Raw genomic sequence first — 13,288 nt, 5'->3', positions numbered from 1 at the left:
TTTAGGTTTAATTAATTTAATTGGGGTATTTATGAAATAAAAAATAAATTAAATTGGTGGAATTTTGGAAATGTCAGGGTGTAAGTGAAATAAGAAAGAAATGAAAGTCGGGCGAGTGTGTAATTAATGGAAGTTCTGGGTGTTGAAACGTGATTTGCGGAAGTGGTTGCAAATCACTTTAAATATAACTGAAGGCATATTAATATTGAAGGCGTGTGCTGGCGCGAGCGGTCGCGCGACCAGGCGGCGGACGCGGGATCGAATCCATGGGCGTGCGCGCGAGGCTGGGGGATTTTGCAATTTTATTTGGCCAATGGGGAGCTGAAACAACGTCGTTTCGGCCCATGGCGGTGGCAGCTTGCACAACTGCAGGTTGTGCCACGTGGCCGCATTCTGGCCACCCTTCTTGCACCATTTTAAAGCCCATTTCGGGCGTTTATGAATAAGCAAACAAAATGAAAAAAAAAATGAAGAAGAAACAGCGTCGCCGTGATGAAGAAATGGAGAAATTTGGGGGGAAATTTTGGATTAAATTCAGTTTAATTGCGATTTGATTAGCTAGGTAAGTAGAGCATTATGTAATAATCATTCTGTACGGTTGAAATTTCATTTTGGGCCTAATTTTATTAATTTTTTGAGTTATTCTATTTTATAGCGTGAATTATTTTGGTGGCATTTAAGCGTAAAAACGTTGTAAACGACTAGATACAAGCAAGCTCTCATCTACCCTTACGATTTCTTTCCATTTTATGAACCCCTCGCCTTCCCTTAACTCGTTTTGGTTTCACGTATTAATTGTACGAATCGATGATTTTATTGGCATGATTTAATTTAAAATAAATATGAAGCTTATTGGGATTTTATTTATGGTGCGCCTAGGTGGGATTTTAGACGGTTAAATTAATTTTATTACACGGTAGATTTATTTAATTAAAGCTACGATTATATTTATTGCCAGCAAATGTTTTACTTCGTAGCGAGAGTGCGAGAAAGGCTAGAATCAGTCGTGTAAAGGCAAGCTCATAACCCTCTCCTCGTGATCTTTAATTCCCGTGAAAGACCCTGTGATTTCTCGTATTTTATCACCTCCCTTACTTTAATTCGGCACCTAGCCTTATTTATTGAATTATTATTCATGTGTTTTAATTTAAATTAAATCCGAGGCTTCTAGAATTTTATTTGTTGAGTGCCTACGGGGGTTTGTATCGCCCCCATTCCTTTTAGGAATGATACTGAACCAGCTTGGAGACTAGGTTCCTCGACATGCGGATTTATTTTCAGTTTTCTCGGGTTTAATTATAGTTCGGTTAGAGCAATCGAGCAGTAGGGCAGGGGTCGACTGTTTGGTGACGTTGGGGTAGACTATGGTACAGCCCTAAGTGGATCGTCGGGTGGACGCTCCTAATCACTGGTCGTTGATCGGTGCTGGACACTACTGATTAGCTCTGTCGGTATGTGATTTACTGCATGATTATATACATTGTATTACTGTTCATGATTTGATATGCACATGGGTACAGATTGCATGTTGGGATATTCATTTATTGAGTATGCTTGGACACAGACATTCTAGCTTGATTAGGTTGCATCCAGCACGGACATATGCATCGTGTGTGGTTTACTATGTGGGCGAAGCATAGGCCTGATGCCTGGATGTATGGGAGCCAGTGTATCACGTTGATGCTCACTATGCCATTGCATTTCTATGTACATTGCATGGCTACTGGTAGTTATTAGTTCTTAGACGGGAGTACCGTTCCGAGTGAGCCTATGGCTCTGGTGTCGAGAGTACCGACATGGACGGGTGACGGGAGTACTGACCCGGGACAAGCGCGCGTAGATTTGTTGGAGATTTATGTTGCCTCTCAGGGTAGTGGCATGTTGGTATGGGACTTGGGTGTCGTGTGTCTTGTGTGGGCCCCAAGGACCGGTATGTGCTTTTATTATGCTATACTATTGTGTTGTAGCGTTTCATGGCTTGTGTGTACATGGGGGTTTATTATGGGGAGAGTTTTCTGGATATGTTCAGCCTTCAGCCTTTCTTTCTTTATGCTTGCTGAGTCTCTCGACTCACTTTGCTTTCCATCATTCCAAGTAGTGGCAGTGTGGGCCATGGCAAAAGAGTCAGCTTTTAGCTGCAACGTCGGTATGGTGTACAGGCAGTCCTGTCAGTCCCGGTCAACTCTGATAGTTGAGTAGGATTTACTCTATTATTACTGTGCCAGGTCTTTCCTCGATTCTCGTATATGTCGGCACAGGAGTCTGTATCCATTTATTTATCATGTGACTGTTGTGTTAGCGGGGTACCCACAGTGCATGCATGTGTTTAGCTTCGCTTCTACCATGCTTATTTTTGTGTATGCATGCCAAGGTAGTTTTATCTTGTGTCTCATTCTTTTCTCCTTCCGTAAGTGCTCCCGTTCGGGTAGTCCGGATGGTTGGGATATCCGGGCGGGGGTGCTTACATGCAGTTTGGGCATACTACAAATCGTTTTGACAAAATAACTAACTGGTTCGACGCGGTCCAATCCGGTTCGGGCGATTTCCGCGGTGTGCCGATTTTTTGCACACCCTTACTCTATTATGTTACATTCTTTTCTTCCATGCTCTCTTGTGTTCTTCTCTTACATTTTTCTGTACATACATTGTTTCCTAGATTCTTTGCACTTTTTTTGTAGTGTAGTAAATTTGGGTTGTGTACTGGGGTTGATTTGCCCATAAGAGGCTTTAGATCTAGCTCCAAATTCAGATACATATCCAGATCTATAACCGTTGTGTGCAGTTGTAAAGGGAACAACTGTCGATTCCAATTGAACCTCATTTCCTCCATTCATGGTGGAAGTGGGCAGTTTAGAATGGACTTTCATGCATGCCAGTATATATATATTGCTTGTATATAAAAAATATAAGGATGCAAAAACTGCTGCAAAAATTGGGTCTGGAATTGCTAAGTAAACTCTAAAATTATTCAATGAAATCTGTGTGTGTGTGAGATATTTAAGTTGTGGAAAACAAACAACTTCTACTGTGATTTGATTTTAATACCAGTAACTCAACCAATCTATCCTACTTTCACTATGTAAACCAGGTAAGTCCAGTTTCATTATATGAATCATTTGGTTTTATTTTTCTAATATTGGTATCGGAGTAAGTATGGTTGTTTTTTGGTTGAAATCAGTGTATGTGTTTGTGTTGAATGATACATATACTTAATACATACATACACACACTGATCTCTTGTGCATAAATATTGAAAGATGTATTTATATACACACAAAATATGTATTTTTGTATAATTTTTTTGTTGTATGTATGTATAATAAATCAGCAAAAAGAAATACCAAAGAATAATTGAAATCAATTAGTGAAAAGAGAGTCAATGATGGTCGTTTCCAAGGCTAGAGGAAGTTAATGTCAACCATCTTCTTCGTGAGGATGATCGCCGCCACGATTGTCTTCTCTGCGTCTGGCCATTGCTTTAATGACTACAACAGCCGCCGACTGATTGTTCTTTTCATCTTTTCCATATTGTTTCATTTGTGGCTGCAAATGGCGACGATGGAAATGGTGGCTAAAGGTGGTGGTAGTGCCATGAAATGTAGATGAGCAAGCTTATACCGTCCAAATGGTTCCATGCGAACTAGAAAATGGGTTTCTTGTTTTTCAGTTTTCTACCAATGAAAAATTGGCTTATGTTAAATTGACAAACGAGTTTGTGCAAACCTAAAAAAATGTTTCTTGATTGTCTAAGAAGTGGAATCTTTGATTTAAGAATATGTACTTTCTCTACTCATATTTGACTTCAGCGTAAAAGTGAAATGCAGAATGCTGAGAGTAAATTGAAATTGAAATACAAAGTAAATTGAAATTGAAATCTAAAGAAAGGTTTCTCGATTTTGTCAAAGTAGGCTTGTGATTTAAGGGCTTGTTTTACAGTTACTCAAATCAAAAAATGCTTTTTGCTTTAGGCCTTTTTTGGTTGTGTTTTAGCTTAAGGCCTTGTTTGGCCCAGCTGTAAAATAAAAAAATTTCTAAATTATTTTTTATGATAAATTTAATTCAAAAAATGTTATTGTTATTAGTTAACAATAATAATTGTTTTATGCATATTTTGAGGTTATTAGTTAATCATAAGTGGATGTGTCCATAACATACATTTTGTTTTGTACAAAATTATCTAAAGAATTTCTTTGTCAAATTTTTACTCTACCATTTTTCTTTTAATTCATTTTTTGAAAAATGACACAAGTGAAAATCTCAAAACTCATCCGAATTGCAGCTCAAAAAGCTCAACTTAAGAAAATGAAAAAGGAGTTAGATGATTATCAAATGATGGAAGGGTAAAATATATATGAGCACATCATCATTGTGTGTGACATGATGCAATAACTTATATTTGTCGGCTATTGAGGGTTATGGACTCGCAAAGTAAAGTATCGATCTTTACTTACCACGTTAATGCCACATGATAAGGTGTTAATGAACAACATTTGGGAATTAGGTTTCCTAAATAAGACATTTAGTTGGTTAGTGTTTTATTGTATGTGCATATAGAAGAAGAGAAATTATACTAGCCTTGTATCCAAGCAACCTACCAATAGATATCATTAGTGGTATTGCAGTTAGAAATTTTGTGTTTATTCTCTATGTTGTTGCTCATGCTTTTTGTCAAAGAGTTATAATTATTTCTAAATAATTCTTGTATCTAGTCTATTTTGTTTTTGTAGTAAATCTCTAAACTATGTGTTTATTATTTTATTTTATGAAATGAATTATGGTTGATTATTTAATTTTTGTGGTTAAATATGTTACAATAATTTATTATTAAGTGGGATTAAATGTTTTCAAAATTTGTTTTTGAGTTAGAGAAAAATAAAATTAATAATATTTAGACAATTAGAATATGGGTGATGATTGGGAACATAATGAACTTTCGACACTGTATCCAGTTGAATATTTATTGTTAATTTTATTTAGTAAATGTGTGTAAGGCATGACATTTATGAAATGAATATTGTGTAGATTATCCTTGATGAACAAGAGTCAATGGAAGCTCTGAATCAGGTTATGGTGGAACCTGTTAAAGGAACCACTGCACAACACAGGAGAAATAGAGAGGCTTACAATGCCTAGAGGAAAAAGAACTCCACTGCTAGTATTACGTTGCTCAATAGCATGGAAAATGTTATCATGCATGAATTCAAAAAATATGAGCTGGCGCATGAAATATGGAATGCTCTTAAAGAACAATTTGGGGCGACTTCAATTATAAAGGTAAGGCAACTAACCATCAAGTTTGATACATATAAAAAACACCCAAACCACAACATAAGGCAACATCTTCAACAGATAACCAATGTAGTCAATGAACTCAAAGATGCTAGAGTAAACCGCACTGATCAACAACAATGCAAGTTGTTATTAGATCTCTACCCCACAATTGAGAGCACATGAAGATTTATCTTACGCATAACGTGAACATAAAGACAATGGTCAATGCTTCACGTCATTTGGAATTGGAGGAAGATCATATTGAGGCATCTAGATCTAATACTGACATCTATAATTAAGACGACATCTAGGTCCAAAGGCACTCCCAAGTTTAAGCAAAAAATTACTCACAGAGGAAATAAAAGAAATTATGTCCCAAAGAAAGGTAAAGGTGTTCGCTTTGAGAAAACTAAGTCACCATAGAAAAGGTAAGAGACCAGCTTATAATCCCTCGAAAAAAAATAACATGGCAAATGTGAAATACTACAATTGTGGCAATAAATGGTATTTTGCATGTGACTGCAATGAACCAAAAAATGTACAAGTCTTAAATGCATTTTCAAATGCTATTTATGTTTTGAGTTCTGTACTTTGAACTGAATCTAATTCTTCGTGGATTGTTGATTCAAGAGCCACAAACTATGTAGCAAGAGACAGAACTTCCTTCGTTGAATATTGTCGAATACCATATGGAACTAAGTAAATCTATGTGAGAAATAATATAAGGGTTGAAGTAAAAGACTTTGGCACATACAAGTTGTGTATGAGTGGTGGTCAGACTTTATATTTACATGATGTATTGTTTGTTTAAGAAATTTGACGAAATATAGTCTTTGTACCTGTTTTTCTCAATTGTAGATTTGATATGTATTTCCATGATATGATAGTTGAATTATATTTAAATTTAATATATTATGGATGTGATAATTTGTAAAATGGTTTAATAGTGCTTGATGTATATTATAACTCATGTAGCAAACTACAAAGTGCCAGTTTTTCCCTCGCTACTTTTAGAAATTCACATGAAGAAGAGAATATATGACATGCGAGATAGGTCATATAAGACAACATAGATTTGATAGATTAGCGAAAGAAGACTTATTGGTTAAGTTGCAAAAATGAATCTATTAACTTATGAAAGTTGTCTGACAGGAAAAATGACAAAAAAAACCATTTGGCAAAACGATTAGATATGAAAATCCATTGTAATTAATTCACTCCAGCATATGTGGTCCAATTAATGTTATGGCCAGACATGGAGGTATTTATTTCATCATTTTCATTGATGAATATATTCATTTTGGCTTTATTTACTTGATTTCTCATAAGTCAGAATCTTTAGAGTGTTTCAAAAGATATTTAAACTTAGTTCAGAATCAATTAGACAGAAAAGTTAAAGAATTAAGAACCAATAAAGGTCACAAGTATTTGTCTAAACAATTTAAATTGATGTGTGATGAAAAAGGAATTGAGAGACAATTGACTATTCCACATACTCCACAACAAAATGATGTTGCGAAAAAAAGAAATACAACTCTTCTATAAATGGTTAGGTTAATGATATGAGAGGTAAAGTTGTCAATCACTTATTGGGGTGATGCATTGTTAACAACTACCTATTTACTCAATTTAGTACCCTCCAAATCTGCATCTTCTGCCTCATATGAGTTATGGACTGGAAGGAAACCTAATCTAAGTCTTTTGAGAACTTGGAGTTATGCAGCCTATGTTCATGATCATTTTCATAAACATGGAAAATTGGGTCCGAGAGGCAAAAATAGTATATTTGTAAGATACTTAATTAGCACACTCAAAATGATATGTCTTTATTAGTGATCAGACAAGTGAGAGTGTTACTGAGTTTGACTCTCTGGATGCATTTTTCTTGGAAAATGAGTTTCTACTAGGGAAGCGATGATTAGTGGTTAATTTTGTAAAATTTTATTATAATTATAACCCCTATTTTGATTTTAAATTGATTTAATTGAATAGTTATTTACAATATATATAAATATATAATATAATATATAAACATAATACATATATATATATCCATATAAGTGCACCCTATGCGTGCATATCATATAATCATGCATAATATATAATATATTAATATCACATATGTTCATGCGTGAAGCAGGACTTGCTTGGAGGATAAAATCATTAAAATTGCAATTGAAGCCCAATTTAGAAGACCTAGTAAGGAAGACCCACATTTAATTGCAAGTTGGAATGAAAAAATAGCCTAGTGCATGCCCATTAAATTGAAGGCCCAAGGCCCAGTGCATGTTTAAGGCTCAACTTGAGCAGCCCATGGAAGACATCATTTGGAGAAGACCCAAGCATTTTTAATCCTAATGAAGACCAAAAACTCAATTGTAGAAATCTATTTTTATTTTTAAATATTTGTTTTATGAGTGCTACTTTAGGTATGTATTATAGTTAAAATTCATTTAACTTTAGGTGTGTATTATAGCTAAAATCCATTTAACTTTAGGTGTGTGAGTGCCCATTAGATATAATTATGTCTAGTTGAATAATTGAAATTTTGTGGTTTGTATTGCATCTTGTGGGCTATAAATAACTCACTTGATTGCACTTGTAAGGGTGATTATTATTCTTGAATCAAATCTTAGTTGTTTTCTTAGATATTCTCTTTGAGAATTGCTCTTATTCTTTCTTCTTTTCTCTATTATTTTCTCTTGTGATCTTATTTCTTTCTTTTTTCTCTTGAATTCTTATGTCCTTTATTGTTACTTTATTATCCACCGCCTAAATGACCGATTAATTTATGTCTTTAAATTTCTACAATTTTAATTTCTGTCATTTAAATTATCCACCGCCTAAATGGCCGGTTAATTTCTGCTTGTTTTAATTCCTGTCATTTAAATTATTTTATTTAAATTACGCCATTTAAATTCCTGTCAATTAACTTTTAAATGAGATGAGTAACTAAATCTAATCTTAGGTTAAAGCAAGGACAGTGTCCAACGCCAATGATTCCCAAAGAAAGCTGTGCTTTAAATGAGTGACATTAATTTAAATTTCGGTATGAGTGTGTATTAATTATTGAGAAATCACTAGGTTTGGATTGGAGTATAAGCCTAACTTAGAGCTTTCATGCCACGCATGAGAGTTACTAGAACTGGAAACGCTATCATATCCAAACCCGGATAATTAATTTAGTTGTTTTGTGTATTAATTGCAATTGAATTTATAGTAGTTGCTTAAATTAGAATCTCGCATATCATGTATGAGGATTGCTTAAATTAGAACTATCATAATCTCTAATTGCATTTAATAACAAATCCTCATATCTGAAATTAAATTAATGTTGCTAATCTTGTCTGCTAAAATTTGGGAATCAATGGGTTGGTGCTGAAATTGTCTTAACTCAAGTGCTATCCAATTTCATATTCTCACATTCAGCATTTATTTCAACTTCTGCCTTGCTTTATTTCCTAGTATCTATTATCTAAAAATGCATAAAAAAAATCTTGTTGCCAATTCGTCCAAATATATATGCGTGTGCGTGGCATTCTTTTTCTTTTGCCATAAATAAATCTCTCAGTGGATGATCTGGACTCATCCAGAAAATACAAATTTAAATTTGGACTACAACTGCACTCGTACACTGATGAGTATAAACCTCTCACCAAAATAAAGAAAAAAATATAAAAGTTTTATCGTGTTTTTTTATTGTGTTTTAATTGTAAAGTGAGAGTGCAGCCAAGAGAAATCAAAATTTGTATTTTTATGAAATTGAGGATCAGGACGATTATATTATTCGAAATCATTTAGTACATTTACTTGAAAATGTATATAGGGAATCTAATTTCAAGTTGGAGCGAGACGAGAATTCCTGAATCTATTTTACGTGAACCTCAAATTAAAAAAAGTAGTTGTGAACACATACCTTCGTATTGTTTCAATGTTGAAGGTGAAGCTTTTATAATTGCTCACATGATGAGGAAGAACCTAACTCTATTTAAGAGGCTTTTTCTAGACTTGCTAAAAAAAATGACAAAAAGTAATGGAAGAATAAATTGACTTAGTGAAATTAAACCAAGTTTGGATATTGGTTGACCTTCCAAAGGATAGCAAGGCTATTATAAATAAATGGGTTTTGAAAATCAAGCGAAAGGTTGATGGATCCATTGAGATATAAAAGACACGTCTAGTAGCCAAGGGGTATACTTAGCATAAATGAATTGATTATGAGGAAATATTTTCTCTTATTGTAAGATTTACCTCTATACACCTTATCCTAACAATAGTGGTTAGTTTAGATTTGAAATTATATCAAATGAATGTAAAAACAACATTTCTAAATGGCGAATTGGAAGAGAAAATTTATATGGAACAACCCATAAGTTTCATAGAAGAAGGTCAATAGCACAAATAATGCAAACTCATAAGATTCATTTATGGATTGAAATAATCTTTTAGACAGTGGTACTTAAGGTTTTATCAATCGATTATCTCATTGATTTTCAGAATGATTGATGAATACCATTTCGTTTGTGTCAAAAAATCTAACGATAAGTTTGTGTTCTTATCTCTTTATGTTGATGACATATTTTTGGCTAAGAATGATAATGAGTATCTTTTGAGTATCAAATAGTGGTTATCCTCCAATTTTGAGATGAAAGACTTAGGCAAAACAACATATATTTTTTGTGTTAAGATCAAAAAATATCTTTAAAATAAATTGTTAACTCTTTTTCAAGATCCATATATTTGAAAAATTCTTAAACAATTTCATATGCAAGATTACAAGCTTATAGATACTCCAATTGCTAAAGGCAAAGGCTTAACTAGAATGACGTGTCTTAAAACTCCACAAGAAAATGAACGGATGGCTAGAGTTTCTCATTCTAATGACGTGGGTAAAAATGTATGCTATGATGTACATAAGACTGGATATTTGCTATGTAGTTGGCATGGTGAGTAGATATTAGTCAAACCTAGACCAACTCAATTGGAAAGTTGTAAAAAGGAGAATTAAGGTACTTGAAATGTACAATGGATCATTCCCCTCTGTTATCAAGGAAAATATATGTGCCTTGAGGGATATACTGATGCTGATTGAGGAGGAGATTTAGATGAAATAAAATCTATCTCTAGATATGCTTTTTTATTTGACAATGACACTATCTCTTAGAGTAGTAATAAACAAACTTGTGTAACTTTGTCTACCACAAAAGTTGAATTTGTAGCATTATCAGTAATAGTATAAGAAACTGTTTGATTAAAGAGAGTTTTGAATCATTTGAGAGTTGTGAATGGCTTATCGAATTATGTTATAGTGAATTGTGATAGTCAAGCTGCAATAGCATTCACTATGAATCCCAAATATCATTTGAAGACCAAACATATTGACGCAAGATAGAATTTTGTAAGATATATTATTGCATAAAAAGAGGTACGCTTGGAGTATATCTCTACACACAAAATGATAGCAGATTGGTTCACAAAACCCATTCTAAGAGATTTAGTTCAGGGTCATGTTAAATCGTTGAGAATGCGTAAATGTTAAATATATTTTTTTGAGCATTAATGTTTAATATTATTATTTTCCCAATTTACATCAATAAATGATTCATGTTATTTTTTGATTAATGCCAATTGTGTTTAGCACACAAATTAGATAATGCCTGCATATATATATATATATATGCAATGCTTTGTGCATAATGCTAAGTTCAATGCTTCATACATATTGCTGAGTGCAATAATTAAAAGTATGTCGGACATATGGTTGGTTTTCTCACACAAACAATCACATCTATGACTGAATGGTACATAGATGAAATATAAGTTTTAAGCATATCACAAAAGTAAGCTAATGAAAGCTTAAGCTTAAAACAAAATCACCTTGATGAATTATCAAGATAAGGCTACATAGGGTAGCCGAAAAATGAATATCCCATTTCTCACCTTATTTGTCTAAGAATGCCAGGTGAGAGTCCTATTTGACAAATATATGAAAGGTAGAGTTGTGAACTCAAGTTAGATATTGAGTGTATTTGAACTATCACCTATATGATATTTATATAACAAAAGACATATGCTCTATGGGAAAAGGAAAATAATACCATAGCACATATTTCATACCATGTGTGCAAAGTTCGACCAAAATAGGATAACAAAGGATATGCATATCTTTTTTTAGTTGTGTGAGACCTTTGAGGTCACAATAATATTGTATAATACTCTTTGACCTTTAACTGTTTATTGAAGTTATGATTCGATGTGACTATCTTGGAATGCTACCAAAAACTATGTATGATTCGGTTGGATGAAGCATATTTGGAAAAGCTATTGAATTATGATGGAAATATTTAAAGAAAAATGAAAGATCTATTTGAGTATCACATTTGGATTTATTCACAGGCCAACCAATTATAATCATTCGTTGAATTATAATTGTGAATACATATTTTATTGACCAAGTAATGAATCAAATTGAGATCTAAATGTGACTTGATAGTTCTAGGTTATAACATACAAACTCTACTTAAATAATAGAGCAGTTATATATACCTACCAATTGAATAGCAATGCGTGCTCGAATAAAAGAGTATGTTGGTCGCATGATCTATCTGTTTGTATGGAACTTACAAATAAATGAGAGTATGGGTATGTGAGCCCATTATGTGCTTGTGGGAGACGTAGTAAATCTAGGTTGTATACTTGGGTTGATTTTCCCATAAGGGGCTTCGAATCCAAATCCATAATCGGATTTGTAATTGTTGTGTGCAATTGCAGATGGAATAATTGTCGATTGCAGTTGAACCCTATTTCCTCCATTCATGGTGAAAGTGGGCAGTTTAGAATGGACTCTTGTGCATGTCAATATATATATATATATATGATTTCATTTTAATACCAGTAACTCAACCAGTCAATCATATTTCTGTTGTGTAAACCATGTAAGTTTGGTTTCATTATATGAATCATTTGGTTTCATTTTTCTAACATATAGATACATTGTGTTCCTCATTTGATATATATATATATATAAACATATCTATTCATTATGGGTGTGAATTCAATTATAACTGAATTGAATCGAGCCGAAAATACCTAACCAAACTGAATCAAACCTAGATATAAAATCAAACCAAACCTATTCACTAATCGAAATAATCGAAACCGAATTAATCGAATTTGAATTTTTGGTAACCAAACCAATATAACTGCCCAAAAAATCGAATTGAACCGATTAGCACAATAACCAACCATAATTGATATATCAAACCAAAGACAAGCAACCTATCCGAATTCAAATACAATAAACCGAACACACATCATCCAAAAACACAACATTAATCAAACTAAATACACATATATAAATATAAACACACAACATCCATCTACAACATCAATCTAAACATCAACGTTTATTTATTTATAAATGTCTTTGCATCCAAATCAAAAATTGAAGGAAAATTGAGTAAATTTCATTCATGGTTAATAAAATGGTATCGATTGATTTCTATGATCATTCACTCAAAGTTACACAATACCTATCTTGCAATACATATCATTCACCTGGATATGCATTGTACAACTATATATATACACATATATACCTGTTAACCTTCAAGTTTGAATCAATCAAGGAATTGAAGCGGATGGAAGCTTTGATACTGATCTTGATACTGTCTCTCTTCTCTCCCTCCATGCTCTGAATATGATTACTCGAGAGATAAGGGATAAAGGAGTGACGACAATGGTGTCGGGTCTATCGGTCTCGCTTGTTGGTGTTGGTGGGATGGTTGACTACTCAGAAGCCAACAACGAGGGTTAGGGATTTAGGGTTTTGATTCACTATCTCGGGTGGGATTTGGGATTTAGGTGTAGAGAGGCTGGGCTGGGTGTTGGGTGAGAGGCGACAACAATTGGTTCCGAGTCATTCGATAGACGATGACAATGAGGGTTGGGGTTTCAAATTGATTCTCTCTCATGTGGGATTGGGGATTTGAGTGTAGGGGGACTGAGCTAGGTGTTG

Source organism: Diospyros lotus, chromosome 10, assembly GCF_014633365.1.
Source record: "Diospyros lotus cultivar Yz01 chromosome 10, ASM1463336v1, whole genome shotgun sequence".
NCBI lineage: Eukaryota > Viridiplantae > Streptophyta > Magnoliopsida > Ericales > Ebenaceae > Diospyros > Diospyros lotus.
Note: the sequence above shows the minus strand (reverse complement) of the source record.